At 53.0% G+C, this 21,178-nt stretch overlaps 1 protein-coding gene across 1 annotated transcript in view; it reads right to left on the bottom strand.

Moving 5' to 3' along the window:
- Positions 1-21,178, bottom strand: part of BCR (BCR activator of RhoGEF and GTPase) — a 119,310-nt gene that overhangs the window by 60,725 nt on the left and 37,407 nt on the right. The gene's annotated exons all lie outside the window — the stretch shown is intronic.

Below are 21,178 nucleotides of genomic sequence, written 5' to 3'. Positions count from 1 at the left end.
TTTATGTATTTGAGACCGAGAGTGAGAGAGCATGAGCAGCAGAGGGAGAGGGAGAACAGACTCCCCACTGAGCAGGGAGCCCGACGCAGGGCTCGATCCCAGGACCCTGGGATCACGACCCGAGCCTAAGGCAGACGCTTAACCAACTGAGCCGTCCGGGCGTCCTTCACCTGCCTTTCTGTAGCTCTGTTTTCAGAACTGTTCTAATTCAGTGGATCCTCACAAGACATTAACCCACAAGGGCTCAGCCCTCTCCAAGCCTCGCGTGAGGGTCACTTCTTAACTCCTTCCAAAGGGCGCCTTCACAGCTCATGGGATTTCCGAGAGGTCATCTTGATTGGGTTACGTCACCTTCACCATGACTCACCAGCAACCAGCTCTGTCCAAACGTCACCACCACAAATGGCCTCTGCAGTGTTCATTTACGAGTTCCCAACAACTTCTGCCACCAAGCATACCCAGTCTAGGGCTCAAGCTCCAGGTATTGGTGGCACCCCTACTACCTAGGCCGGGCAGGCACAGTCTTCCAGAGTCGACCCAGCAATTCTAGAAGGGGACTGTTTCCAGTTCTTTCCATTCGGCAGCCAAGAGGTGCCGTGGCTGAAGTGACCAGGTGCTCACACACCTGGCTCTGAGGGCTGCCAGTGCCCGGTGCAACTCATCCCCCAAATCCCAGCTTCCTCACACCTCTACCTCTCCCACCTCCTCCACGTCTGGGGGCCTGCAGGTCACATGCCCTCTCACAGGTGTCCTTAGCCCTGGCAACATGTTAGTGCCACCTGGGGAGCTTCAAAAATAAGAGAGACCCACGGAATCAGACACTCAGGGAGGTCTGGGTCCTGGTGGCTGCAAAGGCTTCCTGGGGGTTCTAGCAGGAAGCAGGGCTGACACTACTGCACTAGGGGAGCTGGCATCCAGCAACGTGCTGTCCTGCTGACCCACACACTGTGTTCCTACTGTCTGCAGACAGGCGCGGACTGCAAAGGCCAGGCCGAGCTCTGTTGCTGTGTGTGTTCAGAGGAGGGCCCCAGTAGAGGTTAACATGTCTCCTAACAAGCTGTACTGCGGTCCCCTGGTCTCCCTAATCCATGGGCTACCTCGGGGGCTCCTGATACCATCACCATGCGGGTTATCAATGCTCAGCCCTGCTGGGGTTTGTACTGTCCAGAGGCCAAGGCCAAGTTCTGTTTCCTTCTCCTAAACATCTGCTCAGGCATTCAACTAGCTCTTGCCCAGCATCCCTGAGGACAGACAGGGAGGCTTTCAATGTATTAAAAAGAACAAACCCTGTTCATACAGAACCCTAGCCCCATCCCCCACCCCCAAAACAGGTCTGACCAGCTTCCACTTCCTTTTGGGGGAATCACAGTTGTTGTTTTTTTTTTTAACCAAAATGAACACAGAGGACTTCCTGTCCACTCAACATCCATGATATGAACCTTGTATCATAGCAGCCCCTACTGAAAACTTGCCCTTCATGGGAGCTGCTTCCAAAGGCAGTCCGGGCCCTGAACAGAAGACTGGCTGCCAGACCACTTCTTCACAGGGAGCCTGAACGATCCCCCTGGGCCACGGGGGTCTTTACTCTTATTTCTACAACCCAGGGCATGTCTTCCGAGGGGGCAGGTGTCAATTTCCACGGGCTGTGGTCTCAGTTTCCCAGAAGTGAGGCTCTGGTCCTGTCCAGGTTGCTCCCAACCTGTGGGAATTAGTGCAGGTCACTTACGCTGTCTTGTCTCCATTCTCCTGACTTTATAATCAGGCATGTGCACTAGACTAAGTGGATGGAGGCCGGCTCTGTTCCAAAGCATTATATCGCTGTGCAGGTCAGCCAGCCATGCCCTGCCTACCGCCTGACCTCACCTCCTTCAACAGCTTCCTTCCTCTGCTCCCCACTCCTCCTCTGCACCCAGCTTTTACATTAGCTCAGAATTTTCACTGTCCACACAGCTTCTCTACGGAACTTTGAACTATTCTTTTTTTTTTTTTTAAATAACAATGTTTTAAGAAGCCAACATATTCATCACCTGGAAGAGCACCTTAATCTGAGCTCCACCACCTGACGTCCTGGCCTGTGACTACACTGAGCTCACGTCCCAGGGCAAATTAATACCAAGTGATGCCCCAAGTAAGAACTTTAGGGTCAGACTCGGGGGCCCAGGGCTCGCTCCAAATACTTCAAGAGTTCACATTCGCGAAACAAAGTGCTAGCTTAGCAACATCCCGATTAAAACTCCATGCAAAACCAAGTGCCTGGCAAAGGTTTGCCGGCCACGGTTGTGTGAGACCATTGACTCTGATGTGGACACCTCACCTCCACCAGGTGAGACTGAGGAACCAGGTTCCACAGACTCAACAGGGTAATTATGAGGATCAGAGCAACTCAAAACCCAGCTGCTTCCCACTCGGACACATCTCCCCAAACTGTTGTCCAAGGAATAACGCTTTTAAGTCTGGGTTCTGGATGGCTGGTCACTGCTGGGCTACATTCCACCAGAGGCTTCAGCGCATTGTCCCAGCTAATCCAGAACCCCCAGCCTACTCCAATGCAAATGTGACAGGGTGAGGAGGAAAGCCCTCCTTTCCTCGTCCCCCATCCAAGCGGCACACAGGCACCCGTCTTCCTCTCACATGGCAGTCTTTCACTCCTAGGGTCCCCACACCTCCTGGAGCATAAAGTATATTCCGGGGGGGTTTTGGGAGCTGCCATTTCCCAAGAACCAGAGCAAAGTGGAAGAAGGGCCTTGCTCTCCCCTCTTCTACCAGGACTACCCAGTGGAAAAACCTCTCTGGGTCTCATTACCTCAAAGAACTGGGCACTTGGTGGCCAAGTTAAGCCTGGTGCTTCCTGCAAAGTTCTACCCAAAGCTGAAACCAAATACTGGTTTCGGAGGGGGTGGGCCTGCGATCCCACAGCTACAAGAGGCTCAGGGAAATGAGGGCTGATCTACAGAGCAGCTAATCTGCCGGGGCGGGGGGGAGGGGGGGGGAGCAAGGCCCATTCAGAGCTGGCAGACAGCGGCTGGCTTAGCGTGGAAAAGGGACCTGCACAGTGAAATCGAAAACCTCCTCCTCCCCAGGCAAGGCGGTTTAGCAGCCACAATCCCAGCACTCTGCAAATCTAAAATCGAGTCTCTGATGCAAGGAAAAAAGGCAGCCACCCCCACCCCTGCCAAGTGGGAGGAGCCCCAGGCAGCCCAGATACATCTCCTTCTCACACCTCAAGGACAACATCGGTTTAAAAAAAAAAAAAAATTCCTCGGGTGCCTGGGTGGCTCAGTTGGTTGGGCATCTGCCTTCAGATCGGGTCATGGTCCCAGGGTCCTGGGATCGAGTCCCGCATCGGGCTCCCAGCTCGGTGGGGAGCCTGCTTCTCCCTCTCTCTCTCTCTGCCTCTCCCGCAGCTCATGCTCACTCACTTGCACTCTCTCTCTCCCTTTCTCAATAAATAAAATCTTAAAAAAAAAATCCCTTAAAAAATTCAATGTAGAATTACTGTATGATCAAGTAATTCCATGTCTGAGTACACACTTAAAAGAACTGAAAGCGGGGACTCAAACAGATATTTGCAAACGCACGCTCCCAGCAACATCATTCACAATAGCCAAACTGTGGAAGCAACTCAAGTATCCATTGACAGATGAACGGATAAGCAAAATGTGGTATGGATATGCAATGGAATATTAGTTATCCTTAAAAAGCAAGGCAGTTCTGACACATGCCACGACACAGATGAGCCTTGAGGACATTATGCTAAGGGAAATAAGCCCGTCACAAAATGACAAATTTACTGTGAGTCCACTTACAGGAGGGACCTGGAATAGTCGACTCATGGAGACAGTAGAATGGTGGCTGCCAGGGGCTGGGGGGGGAGGGAATGGAGAGCTGTTGTTTTGTGGGTACAGAGTCTCAGTCTGGGAAGGTGAAAAAGTTCTGGAGAGGGACAGGGCTGACAGCTGCACAACAGTGTGAATGTGCTTAAAGCCACTGAACAGGATGCTTATGAGTGATTAAAATGTTCCATTTTATGTTATGTACTAAGTACAAACCACACGCACACATCCCTAAGGTCCCTCCCAGACGGGGGCAATGCTTAGGTAGCTGAGCTGCGAGGGCCCGGGGGAGCTTCCCTTCATCCCCTTCGTCGCCAACAGCACCCTGCAGCCCCAACGAAAATATGCATAGAATCAAAACTTCCAAGCAGTGTGCCCCCCGAGCTGATAACAGCGGGCTGGGTGGTGGGTACCCAGGCTTCATTATATTCTCCGTGTGTGTGTTTAATAACCAAGGATAAGAAAGGAAGGCCCTACTCATCCTAAGTGCAGCCTTCAGAGGAGCCCGGCTGTCTGTCACACTGCCAGACCAGTCGAACTGGCACAGCCACTGCTCCCAGCAGCTATCCCTCTACTCTCAGAGTTTACACATCACCGTTTCCAGGCCACTTCCCTGTCCACCCACATCTTCCTGACCCAGACTGGGTGAGATTCCTGCCAGCCCAGAAGAATTTGGTAATCACAGGTTACACCCAGGGCTGGCAGGACCCCTCAGGAGAACAGCACCACACGTGCCCACAGCCCTGCAGTGGCGGTCCTCCCTGCCCTCACAGGGCCACAGCGTATCTGCCTTCAAAGTACCAAATGCCTTTAGCCCAGCCTCAGTCCTATCAGCCACTCACGGGCCTCTAGCCGCTCCCCACAGCCTGTCTCTCCCTAAGCCCAGCCTTGGTTCAGACAGCTCCAGTAACTTCAACACTCCTTCCCCATCTTTGTGTCTGTGAGCCAAGAAGCACGCATCCCATGACAAGGCCTCTGCAAGGCCCTGCTGGGGTCTCTGCTGCAAGAGCTCCCAGGAAATGGGTGTAGAACCAAGCTCAGACCGCCAGCCGCAGGTCTCCTGGCTGCAGCCAAGCAGAGGAGGCCCTGCTGGACCCAATGTACCTGGATGGTCCTCCGATCTTGCTTCTGTGGTCTTGCTGCTGCCAGAGGTGTGGGGCCCAGAACCCAGCTCCTGTCCCACCCTCTGACCAATGCACCCCAAGATGAGCGCCTGGAGCAAATCCTCAGGAGGAACAAAGGTTATGTTCCCAGCTCCCCCCTCCCAGAATAGACACAGAAACAGCTGGAAAGGGCCAGGGGAGGGATTCTGATAAACACATACAAAGGACCAGGGTTGAGAGAAAAGAAGAAGGGACCCCGGGAACTTGGGTGGGGGTGGGAGGAACTCAATCACATATTAAGACCGAGGCAGGGTGGTCTCCTATCCCTGTCTACACTGTCAGCAAAGGGCTGGGTCGTATTTATTTACCAGGTTAAAAGAGGCTCAAACACCATCTTCTTTCCGGTGGCTCGCCAGCTGCAGTGGGCAGGTTTCTGCAAAAGCAGGCACTGAGCCCCTCACCTCAACCTATCTGCAGAAGTCCTGCTTTCCCTGCTCCCGCCCCCCCTCTCTGGGCCCTGCACCTCTCCTGGGTCGCAGGCATACAGCACAGTGCTAATGGTGCCACAGGGCTGGTGACTTCCAGATGGCAGCTCACGTCCTTAGGGGTGTCCGGCCAGCTAGGCATCGTGCCACCGGGAGAGGCTCAGAAAACCCTAGCTGGGACAGAAAGAGCCAGGTCTCCCTGCAGGGCACACAGGTTCCACAGGTCCAGGCTGGCTCTGGACGCCACGCTCATGCACGGCCTCGAGCTCTCCTCCCACCACCCTGGGCACTGGGAGCAGATTCTATCTGCAGGATTAGCTGCAGGTCCTGGGGTTCCGCTGGCTTCTTTCTTATGTGGTAGAACCCCGGGCGCAGTCAGAGAATATCTGTGGTACTTCAGGGAAGTGAGTTTCCCGAACAGTAGAAAAGTCTCAAATGTGCCAGAGCAAGCCGGTATTTTTGCAAAATACCCGCTACCCTTTTGCTGGGCACTTCCTCCAGGCAAGGCACAGCGCTGATCTCCTTGAATTCACCTTGACCCCTTAATGGACAGGAACTTCCAGATGCTCATTTTTCAGACAAGAAAAGGAGTCTCCCAAGAGAGGAACGGGTGGAGCCTGACTAGTACGCCTGGGTCCAGCTGTGTGACCTGCCTAGCTGGTCACTTTCTGAGGACCTTTCTAAAAGGCCAAGCCTGATGACCATATGATGTAGTGATTCCTCTCTGAGACATATAACCCAGAGGAGTGAGAACAGGTGTTCAACGCAAAACTGGAACCGGGAAAATTCAAGCTATGTTCAAGCAGCATTATTCACAATAGCCAAAAGGTAAAACAACCCAAATGTCCATCAGCTGATGAATGGATAAATTGTGGCTTTTCTATACAGTGGGATATCACTGAGTCTCCAAAAGGAATGAAGTACTGATACAGGCTATCACGTGCACAAACCTCGAAGCCACGCTGCTGAGTGAAGAAGGCAATCATAACGACCACAGATGGTCGATTCCGTTCATAGGAACTGTCCAGAACAGACAACTCCATAGAGACAGAAAGTAGACACTTCATGAGGATGGGGTTTCCTTCTGGGGTGATGAAGGTGTTTAGGAACTAAACAGAGGTTGCCCAACACTGAATACACTAAATGAGGAGCTGTTCGCTTTGAAATGTTTTATGTTATGTCACTTCACCTCAAAAAAAAAAAGATCTGTTTTCCTCTGTTAAAACAGGGGACCCAGACCATTATCCAGCTGTTTCCTGAAGACCAAGAACATCATTCCGGACAGACGTCAGTACTGCCTGGCACCATAACCCCGGGCCACCCGCAGGCAGAGAGAGGCTGCTCTACTTTCTAAGATATCTGGTTAGTTTGGGTGGTTTTTCTGCTTTCTCCTGTACCCTCAGCTGGCAGCTATCCCTTCTTGCATGTACACCAAGGGGGGTCGAAATTCTTTACAAACAAGATGTCCCCCATCTAGCTGGCCACTGCACCCTGGCAAGAGGCCTGCTGTCAGAGCCTCTGGGTTCTGTGGGAGAAGGAGGGGCACAGAGAGCACCCTAGGGTCCTGCCACCCCAACAATGACATCACCAGGCTGGCGTGGAAGTGGGAGGTCATGGTCCAGTCCAGCTTGTGGCACAAAGAAGGGCCCGGGGCTAATCAAGTCTCCCCGACAGGCCACAAAGTGCTAGTTGGGAAGGGCCAACCAAACCCCGGGTGGAAGAGTCATAAGAGCTATTGTATTAGTTGGCCCGTCTCCTCCAAGAGAGCTCAGCCTTGTTCAGAGCTCTAGAGCTGCCTGGAGCTGAGGCTCAGGCCACGAGCTGAGCAGGCTCAGGCCCTTCCCAACGAGCATTTTCTCCAACTGGCTGGAGACTGAATCACCACAAGGTCAACGCTGCGGGTGACTTTCAGCAATAGACTGAATACCCCCAGTGTGCATGGACAAGGACTCCCCAGTCAGCATGAGAGGGCTGTTAAAAAGATTTTCTTCTGTCTTCAAGGACCCACCTGTGCCTAAAGCTCTTCGATCCTCAGGATGGAAAGATCACTTCTGTTCTGGGCCTGGGGCTGGAACCAGATGGCGCCAGGGCGGGGCAGGCAGACGCTGGAACACCAGCTGCGAAGCTGCGGCCCTCAGCCACTGAATGGTGGGATTATTACTCCTTAGCACCACCTTGTTTCTCCAACAAGGTTCAAAAAGATTTCTCGGAGGCGGTTTGGTCTCAGACAATCAAGCTGATGTATTCAGTGAGTACTCAACATTCAGCCAAGACGTATGACACTAATATTTCATGCTGGGCCCTGTGCTGGGTATATGACGGCAGGCACCACATACCCAATCCCGCCCCCGCGAGCCAGCAGAATCCCTGGAGTCACATGACATGTGCACCATGGCAAAGCCACCCACGGGGGGCAGTCAGACCCTCAGGCAGGGCAGCAGAGACCATCTCCCCAAGGAAGTGACCTCTCCAAGACCTTATGAGGTAAGAGAGGCAGACACTGGCTCTCCCCTCCCCCCAGAACATGAAGGCGGGAAGGACACTACAGTGGGTTGAATGGTGGCCCCCAAAAGATACGTCCACATCCTAATACCTGGAATGCACGAAAGCAGCTTATTTTGGTAAAAGAGTCCTTACAGATGTAATTAAGTTCAGGACTCTGAGATAAGATCACCCAGGATTATCCAAGGGACCCTAAATCTAAGAACCCTTATGAGAGATAGAAGAGGAGAAGGCTGTGTGAAGCTGGAGGTAGAGATTAAAATGACAGGGTCACAAGCCAAGGAATGCACGGGGCCACCAGGAACTGGAAATGGAAATGGCAATGAAGGATTCTCCCCTAGAGCCTCCAGAGAGTATAGCCCTGCTATACACCTCGATTTAGACTTCTGCCTCCAGAACTGTGGAAGAACACGTATTTGTTGCTTTAAGCCGCTGAGTCTATGGCCATTTGTTACGCAGCCCCAGGAGACTAATACAGGTGCAGCCCGTGGCCGGAAAGTGATGCCATGGGGTCAGAGAAGAGGCGGCCAGCTACGGGAGAGAGCCTGAAGGGCTTCACAGAGGTGAGGTCTGTGTGGGATGGAAGAAACCACTCGGCCTTCAGCCAGCAGAGGGGCTGCAGAGGTGCCCCACGCAGGGAGCTGGGTCAACCCAGCTGTGGGGCTTCTGGGAGCTCATGAACAAGGAAAGGCTGGGAAAGGTGTTAAGCTGGGAATGAGGCGAGAAGTGGCAGGAAGGCGTAATTCTGGGAAGAGCCTTGGGCTTTGGGCCAAGGACCCAAGGCATGATTTAGGAGGTATCAAGGGTCACAGAGGCCTGGACCAAGAGGGGGCCCCTGGGAACATGGGCAGGTGATAGTTTGGCAGCACATCTGGGTGTGGCACTGTAGGTGGGACGCGGCTGGAGGGACCCAGCTGGAGGCTTCTGTGATGGTTCCTCCAGGTGAATGGGTTGACGGCCTGGTTTCAGTGGGAATGGTCACCACGACATCAAATGCCACGAACAGGCCCAGACTGAGCTGATTCACATGGAGAGAGCAAAGGGGACTGAGTTTCTAGCACCCAAGGCCAAGACTTGGCTGTAGGCAACTGGCCAGAGGAGTCATGGAGGGTGGGAGGGGACAAGGCAGGAGAGGTGAGCAGAGCTCTTCAAGAGCTCATGGCACCAAGGCAGAATCGTGGTCTGGGAGCAATGTGGGAAGTGAGGCACGTGGTCACTGCATGACTGTGAGCACACCCCCCCCCCATTCTATTCCCACTTCGAGGAGGAAACGTGGAGAGCAAGAGAGAAAAGATGGTGGGAAAAAAGGGCTTCCCCGCTCCAGTGGTCAGCATATGGAGCCCAGACCAGGGCTGGGCCACAGGCAGACGCCCACCAGAGGTGAGCTTAGGAGGGCAGGAGGAACACCCACTTTCCCCACCTCCACCTCAGCACTGCCCCTTCTGAAGGAAGCCTGGGGGACTTAGGAAAGGAGGTACACGTACACCCACGTTCACAGCAGCATCATTCCCAATGGTGGAGAGGCAGAAGCAACCCAAGTGTCCGCTGGCAGACGGCTGGATAACAAACTGCGGCGTACGTGGACAACGGCGTATTACTCAGCCTTGAAAAAAGGAAGTCCTGCAACATGCTACCACACCGGTGAACCCTGAAGAGGTTATGCCAAGTGAAGTAAGACAGTCACGAAAAGACAAACACCTCATGATTCCACCGATACGAATGTATCAGTTGGCTAGGGCTGCCTCAACGAAACACCATAGACTGAGTCTATGAAAACAACAGAAATTTATTTTCTCACAGTTCTGGAAGCTGGAAGTCAACAACCAAGGTGCCAGCATGGCTGGGTTCTGGTAAAAGTTCTCTTCCTGGCTTGCAGACAGATGCATTCTTGCTGTCTGCTCATACGGCCTTGTCTTGGTGGGTGCAAAGAAAGAGGGTGTTGCCTCTCTCTCGGTCTCTTCTTACAAGGGCACTAATCCCATCAGGAGGGCTGCCCTCACGATCTGTCTCCCAAAGGCCCCACCTACAAATATCATGCTGCAAGTTAGGGAATCAACATATGAATTTGGGGGGGAACACAAATATTCAGTCCATGACATAGGTGGTACCTAGAATAGGCACATTCATAGAGACAGAAAATAGATTGAGAGCTGTCAGCAGATGGGAGGGAAGGGCAGGGGGTACTCACTGCTTAGGGTGTAGAGTTTCTGTTTGGGATGAAGAAAAAGTTCTGGAGATAAGTGGTAGTGATGGCTGCACGACAATGTGAACATAGCTAAGAGTACTGAATTATACTCTTAAAAATAGTTAAAATGGTAAATTTTATGTTAATCCCCCCCAAAACAAACCCTAAAAACTAATGATCAGCCAGGTTTAAAAAGAAGAAAGTAGTACAGTGTTATGGGCTGAACTATGTCTCGCCCAAATTTACATATTGAAGTCCTAACCCCCAACACATCTAAATGTGACCTTATTTGGAGACCTGGTCTTTGCCAAGTTCGCCCCAATCCAATACAATTGTGTCTTTATAGAAAAGGGAAATTTATTTTTTTCAAGATTTTATTTATTTATTTATTTATTTAGAGAGAGCACAAGCAGGGGGAGGGCAGAGGGAGAGAGAGAATCTCGAGCAGACTCTGCTAATAAGCACAGAGCCCAGTGTAGGGCTCAATCTCACAACCCCAAGATCATGACCTGAGCCAAAACCAAGAGTCAGACGCTTAACGAACTGAGCCACCCAGGTGCCCTAGAAAAGGGAAATTTAAAGACAGACCAGCAGATAGAATGTCACATGAACATGAAAACTACAAACAACACCTACAAACTAAAAAAACAAGCAACAACAACAACAAAATCCCCCAAAACAAAATAAAAACCAGAAGCCTGGGACAGATTCTCCCTTACGGCCCACAGAAGGAACCGACCTTGCCAACAACACCTCAACCTCAGACTTCCAGCCTCTATAACCGTGAGACAATCAATGTGTCTTGTGTGAGCCACCCAGGGTCTGGTTCTTTGTCACGCAGCCCTAGGAAACTAACACATACAGTAATTGTGGAGATCAGGTACCAGCTCTGAGAAGCCGCTTCCCACCCAGTGTCTCCATCGTCAGTGATTCACCCACTCATGGAAATGAGACTTGCCCAGCCAGCCAGCTGCAGTCACCCGCGGGCTGTCCACGCTCAGCAGCGCACCCACAGCACCTCCACATTCTAGACTCAGCAGAGAGAGAGAAAAGAGCAGCCACTGTGCCTCACGCGGTCAGAGGGCAACAGGCCAGCCCTGAGCCTCACACCCTGCACATTCACACCCTCCTGGGCTCTTAACCAGTGCCGCTGTCCTTCAGAAGCTAAGCTAGTGCAGATTTGCCCCAGACTGTGCTACTCAAGAACAGACCAGAACGACCAGGGTATCTTGCAACTGTGCAAGTCAGAAATAATAGAAACCAAGCATTCTGGATCCCCCCACACACAATAGTCTGCCAACTGCCCCTCCCTCAAGGGCAGAACAGGAAGGTAGGAGACCTGAGCGAAACCCCAGCACCTTCTTCCTTCCTGACCTCAGGACCTGACAGGTGGGGCTCACTTCGTTCCCTTCATCCTGCTCTGACAGGGGGCTTTGTGTGCACGTAAGGAAACTGAAGTACTACAACGGCAAGCTCACAGCACCCACAGGCCAGATACCAACACTGGGGACAGACTGACGACATGCCTGTGAGCCCGTTATGGGCTGAAGGTCTGTGCCCCCCCCCCCGAATTCACATGTTGAAGCCTTAACCTCCAATGTGATGGTATTTGGAGGTGGGGCCTTTGGGAGGTAATTAGGTTCAGATGAAAATCTAACCTCATGAGAGGTTATGAGCCATGAGAGTGGGGCCCCCATGATGGGATTAGTGTCCTTCTAAAAAGAGGAAGAGACACCAGAGCTCTTTCTCTCTCTCTGATATGTGAGGACCAGCAAGAAAGCGGAGTCTTCAAGTCAGGAAGAAGGTCTCCACCAGGAACCGAACTGGCCCGCACACAAATCTGGGACTTCCCAGCCTCCAGAACTATGACAAATCAATGTCTGTTGTTTAAGCCCCCTGGTCCGTGGGGTTTTGTTACCGCAGCCCTGCTCCGTCCTCAGTGGATTTCCAAGGCCCAGGTCCTTTCCACTGGGAGTCACAGACTCCCCATCAGACAAGGGAACCGCCTGCTCACTCCCATTCCTGCCCTGGAGAGGCATAGCTCTGGATCAGCCCTGGGGGGTAGTCTGCAAATCTCCGCTCTGCTCTAGTCCTGGCTCACCCCAATCTACGGCACTCCTGAGAGGTTCGCTGGCTTCTAGATGCAAAGAGGGGAAGGCACCTGGGACGCTGGCCTGAGTCAGGGGCTTTGAGACCTCTGTGGGGGCAACACGTAGTCACGGCAACAGGCACTGTCAAGTCCTCACACCTCTGCAAGGGAGCTGATACCTTGTCTTACAGATGAAAGCTGAACGTTTAGAAGTGGAAGCAATATTCCCTGAACCCCACAGCTAATGAGGTGAGTTGAAAGGCAGGGATCCAGCCAGGCAGGTGTGCCCTGCCAAGGCCACCTCCTGGAGGTTCAGAGGGTTTAGCCCCACCCTGAGCTCAATCCTTGACTTCAGGCATCCTGGGGATGAACCGGAGGTGAGCTGGGGTGGCAGGGGTGGGGGGGCATATTTTATATTCTGCACTGGAACTTGAGATGTACCCAATGCAAAAGCAAGGAACAGACCAGGAGGCAATAGGGTCTCAAAGTCTAGGACTGAATGGATTTTCCCTTGGAAAACCTTCCGTGCACTTGAATCAAGTGGCTAGGAACAACTCTACCATCCTTAACTTACATATTTGGAAAAGGAAATATAATCCTCTGTCCCCAGACTCCCCCGCCCCGCAACCTCCAGGGCCTTCTTCCATCACGCCTGGGGGTGGGGGGGGGCAACAAACAAACTGGGATTACCGCGGCCACTCGGAGGCTCGTTTCATCTCTTGATGTTCCCACCAGTGAAATGGGGTAATGACACTCCACCCTCACACCCTGAGGGGGTAACGAGCAGGCCACCTTTCTCCTGCCAGAGAGAGGAGGCATCCAGAAGCATAAGCATCATTTATCATAATTATCAGCAGCCTCAGGTATTCATGTGGTCCAACCTGTGGTAGTTACTGGAGCTCCTTTCCAGAAAACGGCATGATTGCCTCTTGCCTGACTTCTCCTAGGGTACTCAGCATTACCTTCTACTTCCTTGTGAGGCTGAAGGCTCCACTTTGGGAAAGGTCGTGGGGTGGGGGCGGGGGCAGGGGGTGGTGGTTGGAGAGCGGAAGCTCACGTGCTTGGGGCTACTGGGAAATTCTTCTCTGGGCCACAAACCATGTGTCAGCAGAACCCGTGGCACCCACCAGGTCTCAGGCTGCCGTGGGTCAGACAGTGACCCTGGCAGGGTGATCCCATCTATCTGGCCCGCTGCAAAGCTCACCAGGGCTCCAAATGGCAGCCCCACTCTGCCCTTCTCAGCAGCCCATAGCTGGTCTACCACAGAGGCTGTGGCCCTCCTCCATCCCGCAGGTCTCTTCTGCAGCCGGATCAGTGGGAGCAGAACTTTCTCCACTCCCCTGGGGCCCAGAGTCTACAGGCCACAGGGTCTCTGTGGAGCACAAGGCCTTGAGAACAGCTGAGGAACGAGCCAGCAAAGATCTCTGTCCAGATGAAAGAGGAGACAGAGGACCAGCTTCGGCTCTTGACCTGAAACTTGAAACTGTCATGTGGGAATTACCACCTACGGTGATAATCCCAGTTGTCATCGCAGGGTAACAGCCTGGTCTAGGCTCCATGCTCACTCCCGTCAGTCAGGCTTGGGAACCAGGCCCAGCTCCCCTCTTGCTTCCCCGTGGCGGAGACAGGATTCACACACCCAAGACACCCTCCACGCAGAGCTGCCAGTTGCCCTCTCAGGCCTCTCTCTCTGTCACCGGCCAGCCGAGCCAGCAGACCCGGCAGGTCCCGATGAGGGTCAGCAGCATGCTTGGTTCTGAAAGCACCTTTTAGGAAAAGCAAGCCCTCCCGAGAGGGACTCAAGTCACAGACGGGGCAGAGCGGACCACTGCACCACAGAAGGCCCTGGGCCCATCAGATGTACACGTTCCAGGAGGAGGCCCTTTCCTCAGGCATCGTGGGATCCCAGGGGAACAAGGCATCTGGAAAGGCTCCCAGAGGTACCCGACACCAGCCGTGAGCCTGGCGCTTCTCCCAGAAACACCGCACGTGGTAGAATAACAGCTTGGTTCAACTGGGTCACTCTGCCCAGCAATCGCACTGTCAGGCTGGCACCTCACTCAGATACTGCAGAAGGCACAGAATTTGAGCTCAGACCTCCCAGACAGACCTGAAGAGAATGAGGCTGATTCCTGCTCTTCACGACCTGGACTCTGGCCCACTGCCTGAGGTGGCTGTTCTGGCAGCTCTTCACCTCCAGAGTGGGCACGGCCACCCCCCTGCCGCGCCCCATAGAGGTGAGCAGTGGAGACCCAGTCAGATCACACATTCACAACAGCATCTGGCACACAGCAGGCATCTGATATGTGTGTGTCCCCTCTCAGCCCTTCTGAAAGGACCTCCAACAGCTTAGGCCGAGGGCTCTCTGCTGTGCCACACAGATCTTCCCGGTATGAGGTGTGTTCTGCCTTCTTAAAGCCAATCTCAGCTGTACAGGTGTATGTTGCCCTGCCTTGCCTTCACCCAGCCTGAGCCATGCTCTGCTCTTGGCCGGAGGGTGGGGAATGCCGCTAAAAGAGCCAGGGACAATCAGAAGGTTGGGCTGGTCTGTTTGGACAGCGGGACACCGACCACCTCATAGGCACCAGCTTTCTCCCAGCCTTCCGAAGAGGCTCCAGGAGTCAGCACCCAGCAGCAGCGCAGACAAACATCCCCTAGCTCCCGAACCCACTCAGCCAGGGTGTACCCTGTTACTGCAAGGTGGAGATTAGGGGGAGGAGACAGCCACAGGGTGCTCAGAGCCCACAGGACAGCAGGAGCCCAAGGAACCTGTCTGGAGAGACCCGCTTTTCTCTAGGGGATGTCAGTACCCGGACCTGGACAGCAGTGCCCAGAATGGCGACATGCGGAAGGTCTCAGAGCTGGAGTAACAAGGCAAGACACCCTGATAAACACGCGCACATGTCATATTTCAAGTTTGCAGAAAGACCCACAACGCAACGGTGACCTAACACAACCCTTCCTTTCGGCAGCCCCCCCTGGAATGCCTTCGAAGACGTGGGCCTGGACATTTACGTCCTCTCTACCCTGTGCGGAGGGTTCCCTTAATAGGAGAAACACGTACCTAGTCTATACCCACTAATCAAACACAGAAGGCAGGCTGGTGGCAAAGCTGCTTTCAGGGAATTCAGAGCCGAAGACCCATGAAGTGAAACAGGAACTGAGCTTCTGTCCTCAAGCCCGCTCTGGTCTCCAGCCTTTCCGCGGCTGAGAGGAGCACCAGGTGCAACATGCTGCGGAGCCAGGAAGGCCCCTGCTGACCTTCGTCAGCCCGCCTCCCCACCCTCAACGCTCCATTCTGGGCCTCGGCTCACACCCTCTCCATCCAGATGGTCTCCCTGGGCCTGTGAATTCTACTGGTTCTTCAAGACCTGCTGCTCCAACAAACCCTTCCCAAATGTGACTGAACCTGACAGTCACCTCCCCCCGCCCCCATCAGGGGGACGCTCTCCTGGGTTCTTTTCCCAGTCACTGTGTGTAAGAGCCTACCTGGCTTCTCACCTACTTTACTACCCAAATCTAGTCCCTCCTCGATGACTCAGAAGCTCCTTAGGACAGCCTAAGTCCCAAGGCCCCTGAACACCCAGGGACCATTTGAAAAGGCACTGTCCCCCATTTGACTCATTTCAGCTCCCAGTTCCCCCCGCCTCCCAGGACCCAGATCAGAATAAACAGACAACCACCATACACATAGCCACCAACATGCGGGGTGCCGGGAAACATGAAATTAAAGGCGACCCCCCTCCTTTTTAAGCCGGTAAGATACCTAGTAAAATTTCCATTCACTATCTCCAAGAGTCCAGCTGTGCATGGGTCTCTATAAAAATGCTCACTTAGACAATCCCACAGCTGACATTCATCCGGACGACTCGGCCCTGAGTTTCAGAACATCTAAAGGGTGTGTGGGTTGAGCTCATTTCTGAGTCACAAAAACCGAAAGTGATTTTTTGGGTCACTGACAACCAGGAAAGCCTCCAATGTCTGCCCACTGACCCCACGTGCCCATGGCCAACGACTGATTTTCCACGGGCCCCTGGCTGGCCCAGAACCTACAGCAGGCAGGGCCGCTCTGCTCTGCTGAGGACCAGGAGGAAAAAGGCTGACAGAGAGGGGACCAGGGCACCAAGGGCCCAGGTGCCCATGACGTGCACACACAGAGCCAGCACTTCACAGGCATCATTGAACTTGAGCCTCATGTTTTGGGAAAGGGAAGGAGAAAAAGCAGCAATGGTGTCTTCCGTTTCCAAACAAGAACAGCCTGTCACCACCGGGAGGAGAACTGCTACCGGCTGCCTCTGCCAGGAGAAGGGCCAGTGGGAGCAGCGTGGAGATGCTGCCAGAGCCCAGAGCCTACACAGGCTGCTGGGAAGCACATTTCAAGAACTGAGCATCCAAGTGGGGAGACACTGACTCAGGCAGGCGCGCGGGCCCTCTGGAGGCTCTAACGCAGATACTGTGCTCTGGTTGGGGCCCTGCCTGCAGACTTCAAGGAGTCCCAGAAGATGAAAGCAGGAGCAGAGGAGCCCCAGAGGGGATATTTTCCACCAGATCCCAAAAGTCTGGAAAGATTCTTCTCTCCGAGGCTCTGGACCCAAGTCCAGGCTGGTGTCATCTGAGCTGATTTCTGTCCCTCAACATTTTCCTCCGCTGTGTCTCTGTGTGAAGCATGTGTGTGCACATCTGCGTATGTGTGGCATGAGTGTGTGCACGCAGCATGTATGTGTAGGCGTGTGCACAGGCAGGAGGCGTGTGCATCCACTGAAGGGAGCCTAACCCAGCTCTCAGCCTGGCAGCTCCTGCCTGTCTTGGCCAAGCTGCCATAGGACAGCGGCTCCTCAGCCAGACCCCACAGCACGGGCCTCGTTAATAAGCCCTCCGTCCATCCGGTGACATGGCAGCACATACGGTCCCTCTCATTGGCCATCTCACCTGGAGGATGGGGCAGGACAGGGCCACGACTGCGCACAGGTGCACCACATGGGCTTGCTGCTGACCAGCTACAGGGACACAGAGCTGGTGAGTGGCGGAGCTGGGCTGGAACCTCAAACCCGATTAGGCCCCATCTGCCCCCAGGCTCCTGCCTCTCCAGGTAACAAGGACTGCCGCCCACCCCCTCCTTGCCAGGCTGGTTGCACTTGAGCTGCTGACCTGACACAGAACTCATGTGCTAGGCAGCATAGATCTTGACTCAAACCCAGCCCTAGCACTGCCCAGCTGGGTGACCTTGGCAAGTTACTGCATCTCTTGGTGACCAAGGCTTCTCATCAATAAAAAGAGGATTCAGCTGGCCGGCAAACCCTGAGGGGAAGGTGCTAGGCACGGTGCTTGGCACAGTGCAGCTGCCAGGATGGTGCCTGCCCAGGGGCACTGGGGGTCCTGGGTTCTATCACCCAAGCTGGGCCTGAGGCTTTGAAATCAGCAGGCCCTGTCCTCGGCCAAACACTGGGTCTCAAAGAGGCTTTCAACTGCTGGGGAGCCGAAAAGGCAACATAAAATAAGGAAACAGAGCTAAGGTCAGAGTTACTTAGTTGACAGCACGTCCTGGGACAAGGTGGTTCAGCAACTAAAGGATGGTGCCTTCAGACAGGCCAAGGGTACCCTGGGGAGCAGGCAGGCATGGCAGGGCCGCAGAGGGAAGCAGGAAGGGCCGAGAAAGAAGACAGGAAGACCCTCAAAGACTTACTAACTCGCCTGGGACTTCCTTCCCCCACTTGCAGCTCTAGCCAGGGGTCAGATTATCCCTCCGAAAATGGGGCATAAATGTGGAGCAGGCGTGGGTGGGGACATAACTTACAAGCCCCATGTGCTCCATGAGCCCAGCCAGATGGTGCAGGTGGCCCAAGTATCCAGGGAAGAACGCAACGTGCATTCCTGCTGGATTCCACTCCTGCCGCGCGAAGGGCGTGGGGAGAACACGGCCAGCACAGCCTCCACACGAGGCAGCCTGAGTCCACGGCACCCCTCAACACCACAGCTTCACCCAGCATGTGCTGTTGGTTCCTATATGGAAGTGGAGCAGGGAAATCATCTCAGAAACGGAACCTCTCCTTCCCCATTCCCGGGCACCTACAGCATGCCAGGCTGTTACGGACCTTACTGCTAATCCCAACACAGCCCTGTAAGTTCCTAGGGTCACTCCCATTTGACAAATGGGAAAACAATAGCTCGCCTGATGCCATCTGTCCTGTCAGATGGTTCTGGATGCTGTGCTCCCCACTCCACCTGTGGCCCTTGCTACAGAGAAGCCGGAACCCACACCATGACAGAGTCCACTCCATGAAGGAATGCTATGTGTCCATGACAACTGCACAGGGCGGGTGCTCTAGGGAATGACAGCTGGCTGGTGGGAAGGCAGGTCTTGGCATGCAGGACAGGCGGGAGCGGGGACACAATTTCTGGGATCCTCTGGCCAGGAATTCCTGATCTTGCCAAAGATCTCCATGCATTCATAGCCGGAAGCCTTTCTCTTTCTAGAAATGTGGGCAGCTATACCTACCCTGTAAGAACCTCTGAGTGGGGCCACAGAAATCAACAGGAGGGCCTGAAGCAGAGCAGGGACTAAGCAAACCAGGGTATGATACTGCTGAGTAAACTGCAAGAAGCAAAGAGAGGCTTCTGAGGCATCACAAGTTGGCAGCTGCTAGGGCTGGTGGGGGACTACGCCACGAGGTCCGGGCCTGAATCCACAGCGCAAGTGTCAGTGGGACCGGGCTTGGCGGCACGTTACTGGGGAAGGCAGAGGTGACCAGCACAGGTGGCACCCCTCTAAATGATGTCTATGGATAGGGGCCAATCCCAGAGAACACCACCACACGCAGAAAGAAGCAAATTCAAAGGCAGAAGCTTGAACTTCCAGTTCCAGGCGAGGTGGAGCAATTGCACTCCATGTTTTCCCACTCTCCACAACTACAAATTCTGGACCAAACATAGGAAATAGCTACCACGGGACCCTGAAAGGCAGCTAAGAGCAGAAGCACCGGGTAGGCATCCAGGACTGGACGGACGCCCCAGAAGGGCCTTCTCGGGCTTTCTGTTTGTTTTAACCTTTATTTCTTTTAGAGCAGTTTTGGGTTCATAGCAAAACTGAAAGGAAGCTACAGATTTTCCACATGCCTCCTGACCTAGTCACGCCCAGCTTTGCCCATTATGAACATTCCCCACCAGAGGGGTGCATCGGTCGCCAATGATGAAGCTGCACTGAGAGGCCATCATCACCCAGGGCCTGTAGTTTGTGTTGGCATTTGCTCTCGTGTTGTAGACTGCATGGGTTCGGACAAAGCCCTGTGCTATCACACAGAAGAGTTGGGAGTTTTTCACACCCATCTATCCCAGCTTGGGTCCTAGAGCAGCCCAAAAGTGTCAACAGGCACAGACAGAAAGAAAAAAAAAACCCAAACAACAGAAAAGCCTGTTTTCTCTACACAAAGGACCCCGAAAGGAGGGATCCAGTGAATTAAACTCTTTTAATCTCACCTACTGTCCTCCAGGCAAACACCAGCATAAGCGAGGCACTCCTTCCCCTTCCCACAGACACAGCAGCAGCAGCCCCGTGGGGTGGAGTCCTGTGCCCTCTCCACTCTATACTAGGAGAGTGTCATCAAAGAAACAGAGTCCCTGTTGCCACAAGTACAGTGGCAGTAGACCTTCGGGCGTCAGCATGGGGCAGGTGGAACCCAGCTTTCTAGTCGGGACCTGGGGAAGCAGAGTGCAGGACAGATCAGGGAGAGGAAGGAGCTGCAGAAAGGATCCTTCAAGTCTGCGTGTGAAGCCCTTAGCTGACCCCCAAGCTGCCTGTGTGTGAAACCACCTTCATTCAGCTCTGCACGTATTTGGGGACTGAACTACAAAGGGTGAGAACTGATACTACTGCCCAGCTTACAGACTGACCCCCCGCTGGTACACAGCATGGTGGGCGATAGAACCAGAGGCCACAGAAAGTGGGCTAGGATGTGCGGTCTTGAACCTAACGGGGTTGACTGGCTGTTTAAATAACTCCATCAACATCTCCAGAATATTTAAACAATCCAGAGTCTCATAACGTAACATTCAAAGTGTCCAGGATACAATTCGAAATTACTCAACAAAGAACCTAGAAACCTAAGTTGTTAAAGGAAAAGGCAACCAACAAACATCAACCCCCAGATGACCCAAATGTTGGAATAATCAGAGTAACATTTTAAAGCAGCTATTAGAATCACCTCCAAAAAGTAAGGGCAAAGACTCTTGAAGCAAACGGAAAGAACAGAAGTCCTCAGCAATGAAACAGAAGCTTTAACAAAAGAACCAAACAGAAATTTTAGAACCAAAAAATAACACCTATAAGAAATTTCTTGGAGAGGAACTCAGTTTCAGAACGGAGATGAGAGCAGAGTCAGTGAACTTAAACACAGATCAACAGAAATTATCCATCTAAACAACAGGAAGAAAACAGAGTAAAAAAAAAATTGGAGCAGAAACTCAAGGATCTGTGCGACATCAAAACATCTTATGTTCATGTCACAAGAGTCCCAAAAGAGAGACTGGAGCAGAAAAAATATTTGAAGAAATCATAGCTGACTAATTCCCAAATTAGGTGAAGGCCATAAATGTACAAATTCAAGAAATACAGTGAACCCCAAACAGGATAAACAACGAAAACCACTACGAGACACATCAAAATCAAAGTGCTAAAAACTAAAGATAAAAAATCTTGAAAGAAGCCAGAAAAAAACCAACATTACATATTACATATTCCCTATATTACATATAGGGAAACGAAGATGGAAATGATTGTAGATGTCTCACCTGCCATTATAGAGGTCAGAGGAGGGTGTTGTTATAATAATAATAATAATAATAATAATAATAAAGTGTTAGATAAAAAGAACCGTCAGGGGCATCTGAGTGGCTCAGTTGGTTAAGTGTCTGCCTTCAGCTCAGGTCATGATCCCAGAGTCCTGAGATGGAGCCCCATGTCGGGCTCCCTGCTCAGTGGGGAGTCT

Source organism: Ursus maritimus, unplaced genomic scaffold, assembly GCF_017311325.1.
Source record: "Ursus maritimus isolate PB19 unplaced genomic scaffold, ASM1731132v1 scaffold_33, whole genome shotgun sequence".
Classification (NCBI taxonomy): domain Eukaryota; kingdom Metazoa; phylum Chordata; class Mammalia; order Carnivora; family Ursidae; genus Ursus; species Ursus maritimus.
Note: the sequence above shows the minus strand (reverse complement) of the source record. Positions and strands in the feature narration are given on the sequence as shown.